This window comes from Solanum stenotomum, chromosome 8, assembly GCF_019186545.1.
Source record: "Solanum stenotomum isolate F172 chromosome 8, ASM1918654v1, whole genome shotgun sequence".
NCBI lineage: Eukaryota > Viridiplantae > Streptophyta > Magnoliopsida > Solanales > Solanaceae > Solanum > Solanum stenotomum.
Window position 1 is genome coordinate 12,288,538 of NC_064289.1, and position 15,204 is coordinate 12,303,741.

Consider the following 15,204-nt stretch of genomic DNA (forward strand, 5'->3'; position numbering starts at 1 on the left):
TGTATATTTTAGTTTTGAATGAAAAACTTCAATTTTGTGTTTTGCATGCCATTAGGCTCATGAAATGTGTACTCTGTTTAAATCAGTCAACATCCATGTACTTGAGTGTGAGAGTAATCAAGTAAAATTACCTCCAGTAAAATTTAATCCTTTCTTCTCTGGGTCCCAAAGTTGTGAGCTGCTAATAGAGTAGTAAGACATAGATTGCAATACAAAAACTCATTGACAGGAGTAATTAATATTGCATGGTCGACAATATATACTCTTTTGTTTTTTTTTTTTTTTTGAAACTGGTAATATATATATACTCTTTTGTCTTACATAGATAACCAGTGGCGGATCCATAATTTTTTAGTTATGGGTGCTCAACTATTTCTAATTTGAAGTTGGTATTAAAACTGGGTGCTCAATTTACATATTCATACAAATTACTAGATTTCTTTTATAAATAATAGTGTTAGCTCCAAAATGTAATGGGTGCTCAAGCACCCATAAACATGAATCTAGTGGCAATTGAATCTTGTCATGCTCAAACTTCACCCATTACATGATTGAGCATAAATTTCACCTATAAATTTTTGTCAGTGTCAGATACTATGGTACCCAATCACTGTAAATAACCCCTTAAACTTGTCAGTGATGGTCATGTAAACACTTCAGTTATTTTAGTGACCATAGACACCTTCTGTTGGCATAAGCGTCTTTTGAACACCTTTATATGACCTGGCAACACACGTGCCATTCAATTGCTTTTGAGTACGTAGGTGTATTTATTGCCCATGTCCAAATGCTAAAAGATCAAATTTCCTAATTTACCCTTAATTGCTAAAATGGCTTTCATTGGGTATGGTTTGTTTGATGTTTTTGCTATGGGACTTGCTGGGAGACCAATGAAGTGTGCATTTTGTATTGAACTTTATGTACTATTAAGAGGTGAAATTGTGGAAAAGAAGGGAGGATAGGCTGACTGACCTCATGGAGTGCCTGGAGCAGAAGAAGAAGCTGGGGGAGAGAGGAAAATTGGGTTTTGATAGTTTTAATTATTATATTTCCTTTTTATTGAACTTCACCTTGAGCTTCTTTTTCTAAAAAAAAACTGTCTACTATGAAATTTCATATGATCAATTACTAGATCAGGCTATCCTGGTTTGTACTGGTACAGTAGAAGGCACAATTTATAGCCCACAGAAGAATATTTTGATTGTACGTAATAAAAAGGATTATTTTTCAATTCATGAGCATTTATCTGAACTCAATCCTTCCTACTTATAAAGAAAATGAGAACTTATTACGATGATTGGGTACCATAGTATCTGACACTGACAAAAATCTAGTTGCAATTGAATCTTGTTTGGGAGAAGCGTGATTTATGCTGACAATGTTAATGAAAGTGTTCATGTGGATGTGATAATGGAAATGGATTGCACAGAGAAGGTAACTATTGAAAGAGGAACTTCAAACGAGATTTCTTGTGAATTTGAAGACCCTGTTCCCTCACTCATATTAGATAAGTCCTGGAGAAGCAATGGATGGAATATGGACTGCTTTTGGCTACTTTAACATTTCTTGTGTTTCAAATGTCCATTTTTATTATTTTATTTTTACTGAATGCAGGAATGAAGCAGAGTCTATTGAGAAGATTATAAATGATAACTTCCGAAATATGCACCACACCGTTTCAGCAACTGAAAAATATCTAGTGGGAATCGAATCTCGTATGGGTGAAGTAGAATCATTACTGAAGTTTCGATCAGGTGATGTCTGTTTTATTGGAATATGGGGGATCGGAGGCGTTGGGAAGACAACTGTTGCAAGAAAATATTTTGACAAGGTTTCTCATCAATTTCAAGGGTCTTGTTTTCTTGCGAATGTTAGAGAAGAATCTAAGAAGCATGGGCTAATGCACTTGCAAAAGACACTTCTTTCAAAACTCTTAAAAGAAAAATCAATGAATATAACAAGTTTTTATGAAGGAGCCGACGTGATAAAAAGAAGGCTTTGCCACTGGAAAGTTTTAATTGTTTTTGATGATGTCGATGATGAAGACCAATTGGAATATTTAGTTGGAAATCATGACTGGTTTGGTGGTGGCAGTATAATCATTACAACAACTAGAAACCAAGATTTGCTACGTAGTCATGACCAGTTATATTCTGTTCCTGAATTGGCTAGAGATGAGGCTATTGAAGTTTTTAGTTGGCACGCTTTTCAGAAACCTGCTCCTGATAAAGAGTTTTTGAAACTCTCCAAATCTGTAGTAGATTATGCTAAAGGCTTACCTTTAGCTCTTAAGGTCTTGGGTTCTTTTCTCTACAAGCGAGGCATAACTGAGTGGAGAAGTGCATTAGATAGACTCATAGAGACTGGATATGAAAAAATTGTGAAGCAGCTCAGTTTAAGTCTAGACGGATTGAACCATGAAGAGAAGAATATATTCCTAGATATTGCATGCTTTTTTAGAGGAAGAAAGAGAGATGATGTGATTACTATACTAAACAGTTTTGGCTTCCGATCAGAGATTGGAACAGATATCCTCATCAAAAAATCACTCTTTTATGTTTCTGAAGGAATAATTGAGATGCATGATTTGATAGAACAAATGGGTCAGCAAGTGGCACACAATGTTGAACAGGACAAGCCATGGAATCACAGTAGACTATGGCATGAACAAGATATAAAAACTGTTTTTTCTGCAAATCAGGTAAGCGTGTCCTCTGCTGGAGATTTCCATTCTCTTTTGCATTATTCTCCCTCACTGTAAGTAGACATCAGAATTTTACCACTTACATTTTTCTAAACTAAACTGCATCTCATTAGCACTAGTACATTTTTCTCAATCTAAACATCATCTCATGGGATAGTTTCTTAATTAAATTATGTAATATCATTTCAACCAGTATAGCCTTGTAGGTTCGAATTTGTTCTTTCATATTAATTTGCACACAAGGATGTCTCATGTAGCCACCAATTAGGAAGATTAGTTTCGTATTCTGTTTCATAGATTACTGGATGTGCCATCTACAGATTTCTACTAGAGTAGCTTACTCAATAGGTGGCGTTGAGGCTCTTCTCTATCTCATGTCTTTCATGAAATTGTCTCACTGCATTCATGAAGTCTGTCTTCAGTATCTCCCAGAAGGTTTGGAAAAAAACTCATCGGAAAGCCATCTGGACCGGGGGCCTTATCACTAGCACATGATTTTATGCAATTAAAAACTTCATCTTCCTCGAATTGCCTTTGCAACCATACATTTTCCTCTTGCGTAATGCTTTCAGCTCCCTGTACATTAAAATCTGGCCTCCATTGTTCAGATTCTCTGTAAAGATTTTGATAGAAATTAATTATGGTTCCTTTAATTTCTTCAGAATCTGTTACTGTAACCCCTTCAACCATCAACATGTCAATGGTGTTGAATCTTTTATGTGCTGTAGCCATCCTGTGAAAAAACTTGGTATTTTTGTCTCCGTGTATAAGCCAATGTACTCTAGACCTCTGCCTCCAAGCTATTTCCTCGTTTTTTGCAACATCTTCAAACTCCATTGAAAGATGTACTTTCTGAAGTAACTCATCCTCTGATAGCAATCTCAACTCCTGAGTCTTTTCTAAAATTGACAGCTGATTTAAGATTTCCTCTTTTCTCTGATTCCAATTGTTCCTATTTTCCCGTTTCCATTCCTTTAGCTTCCCCTTTAGCATCCTCAACTTGGAGGCTAGGACATAAGAGCCCGTACCAGTGATATTGAAGGATTCCCACCAATCTTTTACTTTGTCTGAGAAACCCTCCACCCTTAACCACCATTGTTCAAACTTGAAGTAAGACTTCTTCAAATTTAAGTCTCCACATTCAAGCAAAATTGGACTGTGGTCAGAACCTATTCTGGGAAGTATGCTCTGTTTTATCCCTGTAAAGGTCCCATCCCACTGAGAAGAGAATAAAAACCTATCAATTCTGGAAGCAGACATGTGATTGTCCCCCCTTCTCCATGTGAAAGACCCCCCAAATAAAGGAGGGTCGATGAACTCCATCTCATTTATCCAATCGGAGAATTCAGTCATTGGTGTAGTAATTCCGTGCCCTTCTGATCTTTCGTTTGGATATCTTGTAGCATTAAAATCTCCACAAGCTACCCAAGGCCCATTACACAGTTCTTTGATGTTGATGAATTCTTGCCAAAGTTCTCTTCTAGTTATTGGATCGCATGAGGCATACACAGCTGAAAGGAACCATGTGAGTGCCTGATTAATGCCTTCAAACTTGCAGGTCACCATTTGGTTTGCTGCTATTACCAGCTCTCCTCTCCACACCCTTTTATCCCACATCACTACTATGCCACCACTTCTGCCTATAGCATCCAAATGAAATTCCCCCATCCATCTATTTTGCCATAATTGTTTGAATACATTCACCTCTGATCCTCCCAATTTTGTCTCAACCAGAACATAAATATCAGCCCCCCAATGTTGAAATAATCTCCTAACTAACCCCTTTTTTTCTTCTCCATTTACCCCCCTTACATTCCAAGAAAGGATTTTGACTTTCATCGGAAATTTGTGTTTGAAATTCTCCCCTTGTTTCTTGATTCCCCTTCTTTAAACTTAACCTGAAACTCCAAATTTCTTATCTCCTTTGGGATTGTGTTCTTTGCTTTGATTGGTGTTGTCTCCACCTTCTTCTGCCTCAAATCCCCTCTCTTTTGATCAATTCTCAGAAATAGATCAAAAGCCGCCTTATCACATCCTTCAAAAGCAACCCCAGAAAGTTGACTGAGTTTTAGTACATTTGAATGTACCCAAAGTGAAGCTTTGTCTTCAATTTCTTGTTCTGAGAGACTATCATTAATTTGAAGAGGAAGAGGTTCTGCAAATAATGTAATTTGCTCAGAAGAGCAAAAGCCCCGCTGAAGATCTATCTTATCAGTTTCTGCTGAATTAATTCCTGCCCCTTCGATATCATAAATAACCATGGGCAAGTTGTTATCTTCACCCCCCAAAACTTCCGACCCAAAGTAAATTGCCTCATCATCCTTAGCAGAAGATATTTCAGTTCTCACTCCAGTCCCCATCTCCATCTCTGTTATGTTCGAGCTCGGAAAGAAACAGTTCTCTGTCGAAAAGAGGTCATCAACAAAAGGTTCTTTTTCTAACAGAATGGGGCCTTTCTTAGGCAATTGGGCTTCATGTGACCCAATGCCTTTTATCCCGATTTGGTCCAACACTTCTAATACAATTCCTGGGCCCAAATTTTTAATTATTTCCCTCACATGTCTTTCATTCAGACCCGCGTGTTCCTCTTCCCCTTTTTTTTTGCAAATTAACTGCGTATCATTACCCAAAAAGGTATGTTCCACCTCATTTGGAATAGAGGTCAGCAAAGAGTTTTGCTGTGAGAGCTCCCTTCCAGATACAAAATGTGTTGCGCCTTCTAATTGCTTGACTTGCATTAGATCTGATTTCCATCTGAATCTCGCCGGAGCTTCACACCATACCGGCAATGAAAAATTGAATTCTCCATCACTCACTTCTACGTATGCCGGAATTTCCTTCAGAGGTCCTTTGACTCGAATACGGGCCCATCTCAAGTGATTTTTGAGTTGGGTTTCTTCTTCCGCTTCAATCCATCCGCCACACTGATCCCCCATCTCCTTCATCACTTTATCGGACTATAGATGTAACAGTAGTCCCAAAATTTGAACCCAAAACCAATCAAATTGTTGTTGAGCTTGAATAGCTCCCGTCGTCGGGGACCACCACTCCAGCTCCAGTATATGGTTGCTCCTACTCCATCTCCCTGCAAGCACATTCTCAGCATCCCTTCTCGACTGAAATTCAAAAAGGAACTGGATCCCATTCAAGTCAAAAACTTGTATATTATGGATGCCTCTCCATGTGTTTTGCGCCCATTTCCTAACATCGTTACGGGAAGGTATCTCATCGCAATCTGGGAAGCTGCCAACCAGACTTCTCCTTAAAGGATCCTTATCTCCATTGGTGCTGCTCTCTGGTGCTGACTGAAGTTCATTAGGGAGCCATCTGCTTTTTTGAAGAGCTTCCTTATAACTTCCTTTTCCTTTTTGTCCATTCCTGGTTATTTCCCTTGCATTTAGAGTTTCTCTCTGTGAAATTTCAGCCTTAATAATAAAGACCTCAATTTTCTTAGAGAGATCAGACCAGCCAGCATTGAATGAAGTTTCAGGGAGAATAATAATAGATCTCAGCTCTCCTTTAACCGTAATAACAGACACAAATTTACCATATTTATTGTACTTTAAAGAGCAATAAATAAGAGTAGTTAAATCTCTGCATCTCCAAGTTTTGAAGGATTTTCCTTTGATTTCTGAAGCTTCATTAAATCTTCTGCATAGCCACTGTAGAGCTGTTCTACTCAACTTCATTCTTCTCACATACCGTCCAACACTCTCCACCCATTCAAACCTAGAATCTGAGGCTAGGTTGGTATCAGTTAAGTCATAAGACTTCCCCCTAATTTGAAAAAGATTCTGTTAGCCATCTCTCTCCAAAAAACTGATGATAAGAAGAAAAAAATCTTTAAACGAAGACGGAATGGGGGTTGAAGACCCTTGTGGCCTGGATCGAACCACGAAAGGGTTGAAATTCTGAGATTTGTCGACTCACGCGCCGGCGCGTGCCGCGCGTGAGGTCGAGGTCTTGGAGGAAGTGGTGGCGCGTGCGAGCGCGTGTGGGACTTTCTGTGGATGGGTCTTTTTGGGGTTGAGTCGCGGGTGGCTGGTAGGTGCCTTGGTGGAAAGAGATTGTCAGAAAAGAAATAGGGAGGGAGGATTCCGGTGATCAGAAGGATCGCCGGTGGGTTTAAGGGTTGGTAGATGATTTAAAGATTACATTGGGTTTCGTGTCTGGGAGACTTTTTTTCCAAAATTTTGGTTTCTTGTGCAAGATCTATTTTGGATGATATGTTTTTCTCTTCTTCAAAAGTTCTCCTGATCCTTTCCCTCCAAAGTACCCACATGAGGGCTACCGCAGAACAAGCCATGCAAAGATTTTATTATATATTTGTTTACATTCTGAATAATTTGTTTTGTATTTTTTAGTGTTGTTACTTCTTTTGCTTTTCCCCCTTGAAAGTACTTTTACTGATGACGATTTGGTAATGGTTTATAGTAATATATGTCTTGTTAAATAGTTTGTCACAAAGTTTTCTCCCTGTTACATAATAAATTTATGAGGAACTATTATTTAAGAACATGATATATGAACTTCTAGATTTATGAAGAGTTTTATTTTTAAAAAGTAATGCAAACTTATTCTTTGATAAGTACAAATTTTAGTTTCTTTCTTTAATAGGGAAAGACCTCCTAATGTAAACATATGTCAAATTGAACCTTACATTGATTGAAAAATGGATTTCTTATCGGGTAATAATGGAAAGGAAGTGGAAATAAGATTATTTGAAGTTCTCAATTGATTCATGAAACAATCTGATTGAACATATAATGCAAAACCAGATATAAATCTTATACTACCTGTATTATCCTAACCTTATTACACCCTATTAATTCCAACAAAAAATTATATAGATTAAGATTTGTATAATAAGCTAAATAGGTTCTATGCTTCAAAGTATGAACAAAGTTACTTTGATTTCTTTTCCAGAGGGCAGAGTCAATTAAAGGCATAATGGTACCAATTGGCTCAGACCGTCATATATGCAAGTGGAGCAAAGCTTTCAGAAACATGCCTTGTCTAAGGTTACTCATTGTCAAAGGGGAGGAGGCCCGACATCATGACCCTATTTGTGACCCTATTGAGTATCTCCCCAGTAACTTGAAATGGCTTGATTGGTCATACTACAGTTTTGTTTCTTTACCAGCAGATTTTGAACCAGGAAACCTAGTTGGGCTCAACATGACTTTTAGTTCTCTTGTTGAAATCTTCAAGGAACCAAAGGTATTGTTCATCTCCTTCAAAAATGAATCATATTTAATGAAACAAATGACAGTTAAAGCTGATGTTTCTATTCCTTCTTTTTTATGAACAGGCATTTGACAAGTTGACAATCCTCAATTTAAGTTTTTCAGGAAGATTACTCCGAACACCCAATTTTTGTGAGAGTCCAGACCTCCAGAAGATTATACTGAAAAGTTGTGAAAGTTTGATTGAAATTCATCCATCCATTGGAAATCTCAAAAAGCTTATCTTCTTGAATCTGGAAAACTGCAAAAATCTCAAGTCTTTACCAAGTAGTATTCAAATGGAATCTCTTGAAAGCTTCAACCTCTCAGGTTGTCAGAAATTAGGAAAATTTCCAGAAATTCGGGGGAATATGGAATCGCTATCAGAGCTCCTTCTGGCACGTACTGCAATTTGTGAATTGCCCTCATCAATAGGAAAGCTCAGTGGTATCAGCTTGCTTGATTTGCGATCATGTGAAAACCTTGTAGGACTCCCAGCCAGTGTCTGTGAGATGAAAAAACTGAAAATTTTGATCCTGAAAGGCTGCTCAAGACTTGCAATTTTTCCTGAAAATCTAGGTGATCTAAACGAGTTGGAGGAGATCTATGCTGACAACACTGCCATTTGGCAACTACCAGATTCCATTGGAAACTTAAGCAAACTCAAGAATCTATCATTAAGAAAAGGGTGGAAGGTAAAGCATCAATCTGCTCGCAGTTTGTTATTACCCTGGATGTTTCATGCTTTGAGGGAATTGAAAAGCTTAGATCTCAGTGGATGTAATTTATGTGATAAACAAGCTGCTGCCCTTATCAACTTAACTTCTTTATTGGAACTGAATCTGAGCAGGAATAAGTTTATTTATTTGCCTGCTATCTTCAGGCGACTTTCTCACCTTCGATATCTCAATATAGCACACTGTCAGGAACTTGAGGAACTTCCCCTACTTCCTCAGAATATAGAGGAATTATATGTAGAAGATTTTTTGGCAAAAGAAAGTATTGCAAAGCTACAGATGTATCCAAGGTTGAAATTGGTCTCATTCACCAATTATAGTTTTGATCAACAATCTTTTACAATGGAGAGCAATGGTAGATCAATTTCGGATGAGATTCTCAGTTTGTTTCTATCAAACAATATGGATGATGTGATCCTTCCCTCTCTTAACTCTGATCATAGGGTAACTTGTTCCATTGTCTTTCCTGAAGGTGCAATTCCCTGGTGGTTTAAGTATCAGAGTGTTGGTGAAAAGATCTCGTTCCAACTGCCCATTAATTGGTATAATGATAAGTTTAAGGGCTTTGCTATATGCTGTGTGGCTCTCATGGGGGAAGGGGTCTGCAGTCCTGATTCAAGGCTATCTGGGAAGTATGATTATGCTTTCATAAATGCCAAATTGACATGCAATCATTTGAAAGACCTTAAAGTGATACAGAAAGAATGTAAAGTGGGCACAGCATCTAGAAGACATGGCCAGTGTGTTTGCTTCGCCTACCTACCTTTGTATTCTTCACTGCAGGTTGGAGACATTAACCAGTATAGCCTATTTGAGGCATCTATGCATGGTTGCATTGCGAGACAGTGGGGAGTTCATATGATCTATGAGGATGAAAGAACATTTTTTTCAAAAATATATGAAATTGTTGGTTTCACACGACTTAAGCGAAAGAGAGGCTAAATTAGCTCTGTATGCTGGGATATTGAGGTAACTACCAAGAAACCAAGTTTAAGGTAACTCAACAATACCTATGATTATTAAAGTTTGATAGTTTGAATTTTGAATACAGTTAGATTAACGATTTAATTTCAATGTGGTTAAGTAGGTTAGTAATGTTGGAAAAGATTAGGCAAAAATAATGATTTACTTAGCATTAATGAATTAATAAGGCAAATCAATAATTACTTTAAAATTATTAGAAAATGGCAATTAACAGGTTTAAAAATGATATAAGAGTCGATCTGATAACTTGAACTCAAAATTAGATGAAATTATACCTATATAATAGTTACATTTTAAATCACATTATTCTTGAGATTGTATATTCTCATTAATCATTATTTTGTTGTAACCAATTTGAAATAAAGTAGTTGATACTGACCTTCAAGGGGGAACCTAATAGTAGAGATAGTTGTGTAGCAAATCTTCAAAATCTAAAGCGTAATAGTACCTCTTACTTGTTAAATTTACTGAATAATAGTACAATTAAGAATTAAACTAATATGAATGTAGTAGTAGTAGTTTTTAGAAAACTAGAACTAAAGACTCTATTAGGCACCATCAAAGGTTGTGGTAGGGTGGTAAGTACCCCTATATCCTAAACCAGAGCTCTCGGATTCGAGCCTTGAGAATGGAGTTGCCTTTGGTAGGAGGCACTTTACCCCTCAAAATAGGATTTACCCGCTCAAATTCATATTAGTCAGGCCCCAGCACTGATTCAAGGTACTAGGTGGGAAACAAAAAAAAGGTAGTAGGTTATTGGAATTGTAATTAAGGAGTTGTATCTTGTTAATGATGACGCCTCAAAATCGAAATTTAAGCTTGGATGTGATTAAGACTTCAATCTTTTTATTTTTTCTTATGCTTTAGAATCTTCAGCTAATAATAGATAAAATTAGTTTTAACCTTCAAGTCTACGCCCATCGACAACAATCACTAAAAGGCTGTTAATATTCAAGAATTAAGTTGGAAAGTCTAGGTCAGTTTAAGTCTAGATGGATTGAACCATGAAGAGAAGAATGTATTTCTTGATATTCAATGTTTCTTTAGAGGACGAAAGAAAGATAATGTGATAACAATACTGAACAGTTTTGGCTTCCAATCAGAGATTGGAATTTGATGTCCTCATCCAAGAATCTCTTTTATATATTTCAGAAGGAATGGTTGATATGCATGATTTTATAGAACAAATGGGTCAGCAAGTGGCACGTAATGTGGACCATGACAAGCCATGGAAGCACAGTAGACTATGGCATGAACAAGATATAGAAACTATTTTTTCTGGAGATCAGGTAAGAATTCCTATATGCTGGAGATTTCTGTTTTCTTTCTTTCATTATGTGGCTTCAGTGGGATTAGATATCTGAGTTTGGACAAACTTTAGATCTAGTACATTTTTCTCAATCTAAACTGCATCTCATGGGATAATTTCTTTATTAAATTATGTAATATGTTGGCAACAAGTATAGCCTTGTAGGTTCGAATATGTTCTTCCATATTACTTTGCACACAAGGATGTCTCATGTAGCCACCAATTAGGAAGATTAGTTTCATAGATTACTGGATGTGCCATCTACAGATTTCAACTAGAGTAGCTTACTCAATATCCATTTACTAGAGTTCTAGTTCTAAATAAGCCCAGATAGAGCTGGACAACTGATCTTTAATAAAATACATGAAGAAAACTGCCCAACAGTTATCAGAGAAGAAAATGCTATGGTAGAGAGTGAAGCAAGAGGGTCTTCTGGGAAAAAAATTGAAGTAAGAGAAGAACAAAAGCATTTAGAAATATTAGATAATAACAATGGGGGAAGAGATGATAAAATTAGTGATAGTGAAGAACTGGGAAATATGCAACAAATTGTTCAACTGGGGGAGCCAACTCCTATTAATTGCGATACTTCTGGGTGTAGTGAAGAAGCAGAAGAGAGGGCAAATCATTGGGAACAGAGCAATATTCTTAGGCTCAGTCAAGAATTTGGAGCTGCTTTCGAAGGATGCATAGAGGAAGCCAATGTTCTATTCTTAAAAATTGACCAGAAGATGAATAAAGAAGAGAATTTTGTTTTGATTTTGACAGAAAAGGGGGAAAAACAGGGAGTTCCTAAGGAACTGAGGAACTTGTTTTTCAATGTAAAATTCAAAGAAGGGGGAGCCAAGGAGTGAATCAAAAAGCAGGGGGAGGAAACTAATCACCCAATTATAATGAAGCTCAATATCCTATCATGGAATGTGAGGGGACTTAACATGAAGGACAAGAGAAATTTGGTGAGGAGCAGATTACAACAAGGGGCAGCAAATATTATAGTTTTGGTGGAGACAAAATTAAAGGGAGCAGTAGGAGATCATATTCAACAGTTAGGGGGTAATAGATGGATGGGGTGAATTTGGATGGAGGCATTAGGTAGTAAAGGAGGTATAATTATTATTGTCAATTTTGCTGAATGATTTCTCTCAAATGAGAGTTCTTCCATTAAATAGAAAGAATTCTGATTTACATGCCTAAAAATCTGCTATATATCCCTAAATATATGCTATTCCTAATTGTAATATCTCTGAAAATATGCTACATTAATCTATGCTATCTCCTATCATCATTACACAAATATTTAGAGTTATAACATAGATATGTACAAATATTTAGAATCTGTCCAATCATGCTAACATCCCCCCTCAAATTGATGCCGGTGGATCAAAAAGCATCAATTTGCCTACCAGAAACTGATGACGTTGTCGTGCCATAGACTTTGTAAACACATCAGCTATTTGAAGATCAGTGGATACATGTGGAAGAGTAATGACTCTCTTATCTACAGCTTCTCTGATATAATGACAATCCACTTCAATGTGTTTGGTCCTTTCATGATAAACTGGATTAGTAGCAATCTGAATAGCACTTGTGTTGTCAGCATGGAGAGGAGTGGGATTAGATTGAGGAAATCCAATTTCTGCAAGTAAACCACGAAGCCAAACAATCTCAGAGCAAGCAGTAGACATTGCTCGATATTCAGATTCGGTGGAAGATTTTGATACACGATCTTGCTTCTTGCTCTTCCAAGATATCAAGGAATCTCCAAGAAACATGCACCAACCCGTGACGGAGCGACGAGTATCAGGACATCCAGCCCAATCAGAATCACTAAATGCATTAAGCTGAATCTCAGAACCACTAGGAAAGAATAATCCACGAGTAGATGTTCCCAAGAGATATCGAATGATGGGACGGACAGCCACCAAATGTAGATGGCGTGGAGCCTGCATAAATTGACTCACTTGTTGAACTGCAAAAGAGATATCAGGCCGAGTAATAGTAAGATAATTTAGGCTCCCAACTAATTGCCGATACAAAGTTGGATCAGGAAGAAGATCTCCTTCCGCACTGCAGTACTTTACATTCAATTCCAATGGAGTATTTACAGAGGAAGATTCTTGAAGACCAGCCAAAGCAATCAAGTCCTGAGTATATTTGTGTTGGTTCAAGAACACACCTAAAGAATTATAATGAACTTCTAACCCCAAAAAGTAAGTAAGAATACCAAGATCTTTCATATGAAAAGAATCCTTAAGCTGCTGCTGAAGGCTAGTGATTAGTGAAGAATCAGTTCCTGTGATAATAATGTCATCGACATACACCAAAAGAAGAACACAACCAGCAGATGTTTTTCGAAGAAACAAAGACGAATCATATTTGCTCTGTTCAAAAGAGAATTGAAGCAAAGTAGATCGAAACTTGTCAAACCAAGCTCTTGGAGCTTGTTTTAATCCATATAAAGACCGCTTCAACTTGCATACATCTGATGTAGGTGATGAGAACAAACCAGGTGGGGGTTTCATATAAATATCTTCTTTGAGATCACCATGAAGAAAAGCATTTTTGACATCCATTTGATGAAGAGGCCAATTTTGTGATGCAGCAATGGCAATAATAGTTCGCACCGTAGTCATTTTTGCTACAGGTGCAAAAGTCTCCTCATAGTTTACACCATACTCCTGTTTGTTGCCAAGGACCACCAATCGAGCTTTATACCGATCAAGAGTTCCATCAGAATTAAGTTTAATTGAATAAACCCATTTACATCCAATTGGACGGACATTTGGAGGACAAGGAACAATGTCCCATGTGTTATTTTCTTTAAGAGCCAAAAGTTCCTCCTCCATTGCTTTTTGCCAACATTCAAGCTTGGAAGCTTGTGAGTAACCTGTTGGAATAGAGATGGTGGATAAAGTAGAAGAAAAACCATACCGTTTAGGAGTTTGAGACACTCTAGTAGATCGCCGAGGAGGCTCAAGAGGAGCAGACCTTGAAGAAATCTCAGATTCTGGTTGTGGAGCAGTCTCAGGTGGCGGATCTGTTTCGGGATGGGGTAAAGTTGGCCGATGTCGTTCATACACAAATCCGGGTTTGAACCGCTTAGAAGACAATGGCAAATCCTCAAAAGTAGGAAGAAGAGGAGAAACAGAAGATGACTCAACATGAGTAGGAAAGAAATACTGATTCTCAAAGAAAATAACATTTCTAGAAACACGAAATTTGTTAGAACTTGGATCATAGCAAATAAAACCTTTTTGTGAAGTACTATAGCCCATAAAAGCACATTTAATAGACTGAACAGAAAGTTTATTTCGTTGAAAAGGAGGCAGGTGCACAAAACAAACACAACCGAACGTATGAAAACTATGATAGCTGGGATGCTTATGAAAAAGACGATAATATGGAGACTCAAGATTTAACACTTTAGATGGAAGTCTATTAATCAAATAGACAGCAGTAGACAAAGCTTCAACCCAATATTTAGATGGAACAGAGGACTCAATCAATAAAGTACGAGTGACATCTAAAAGATGACGATTCTTACGCTCAGCAACCCCATTTTGTTGTGGCGTATATGGGCAAGAGCGTTGTGATACAATTCCTTTCTCAAGCAAGAAATTATTGAATTCATGAGACATATATTCTCCACCAGAATCAGATCTTAATATTTTGATGCATGTGGAAAATTGAGTCTCAACATAAGCCAAAAATTTCTTGAATATGGAAAACACTTCAGATTTAGATCGAAGAAAATACACCCATGTAAATCGACTATAGTCATCTATAAATGTCACAAAATACTTGAAATGAGCATGAGAAATAACTGGTGAAATGCCCCAAACATCACTATGAATGACATCAAAACACTTTGCAGCACGACTACCAAAATTAGGAAAAGGAAGAGTTTTACTTTTGCCTAATTTACAAGTAGAACAATCAAATGAAGCAACTGAAATTGATTTTTATTTCCCAATAAACCAGAATTGGACAAATGAGACAACACAATAGCATTTGGATGTCCTAGACGTTTATGTCAAACCTCATTCTTAGTAGTGGTAGAAGCAAGAGCTAGAACACGAGGAATAGAAAAGTGTATAGGAAACAATCTTCCAACTTTAGGCCCTTTCGCGATTATCGTCCCCGACACCTGATCCTGCACAAGGCAACCATTACGAGAAAAATTCACATCACAATTGTTATCTACCAATTGGCCAACTGAAATAAGACTAGTGGAGAGCTTTGGTG

The 15,204-nt window shown here is 37.3% G+C and overlaps 2 protein-coding genes and 2 pseudogenes across 4 annotated transcripts in view; 3 read left to right on the top strand and 1 right to left on the bottom strand.

The window, feature by feature from the left end:
• The window catches only part of LOC125872667 (TMV resistance protein N-like), a 163,261-nt pseudogene that overhangs the window by 121,418 nt on the left and 26,639 nt on the right, over positions 1–15,204 (bottom strand).
• Positions 1–15,204, top strand: part of LOC125872635 (TMV resistance protein N-like) — a 363,550-nt gene that overhangs the window by 113,069 nt on the left and 235,277 nt on the right. The window lies entirely within an intron of this gene.
• The window catches only part of LOC125872634 (TMV resistance protein N-like), a 360,886-nt gene that overhangs the window by 85,963 nt on the left and 259,719 nt on the right, over positions 1–15,204 (top strand). The gene's annotated exons all lie outside the window — the stretch shown is intronic.
• On the top strand, positions 8,536–10,929 carry LOC125872657 (disease resistance protein Roq1-like; annotated as a pseudogene).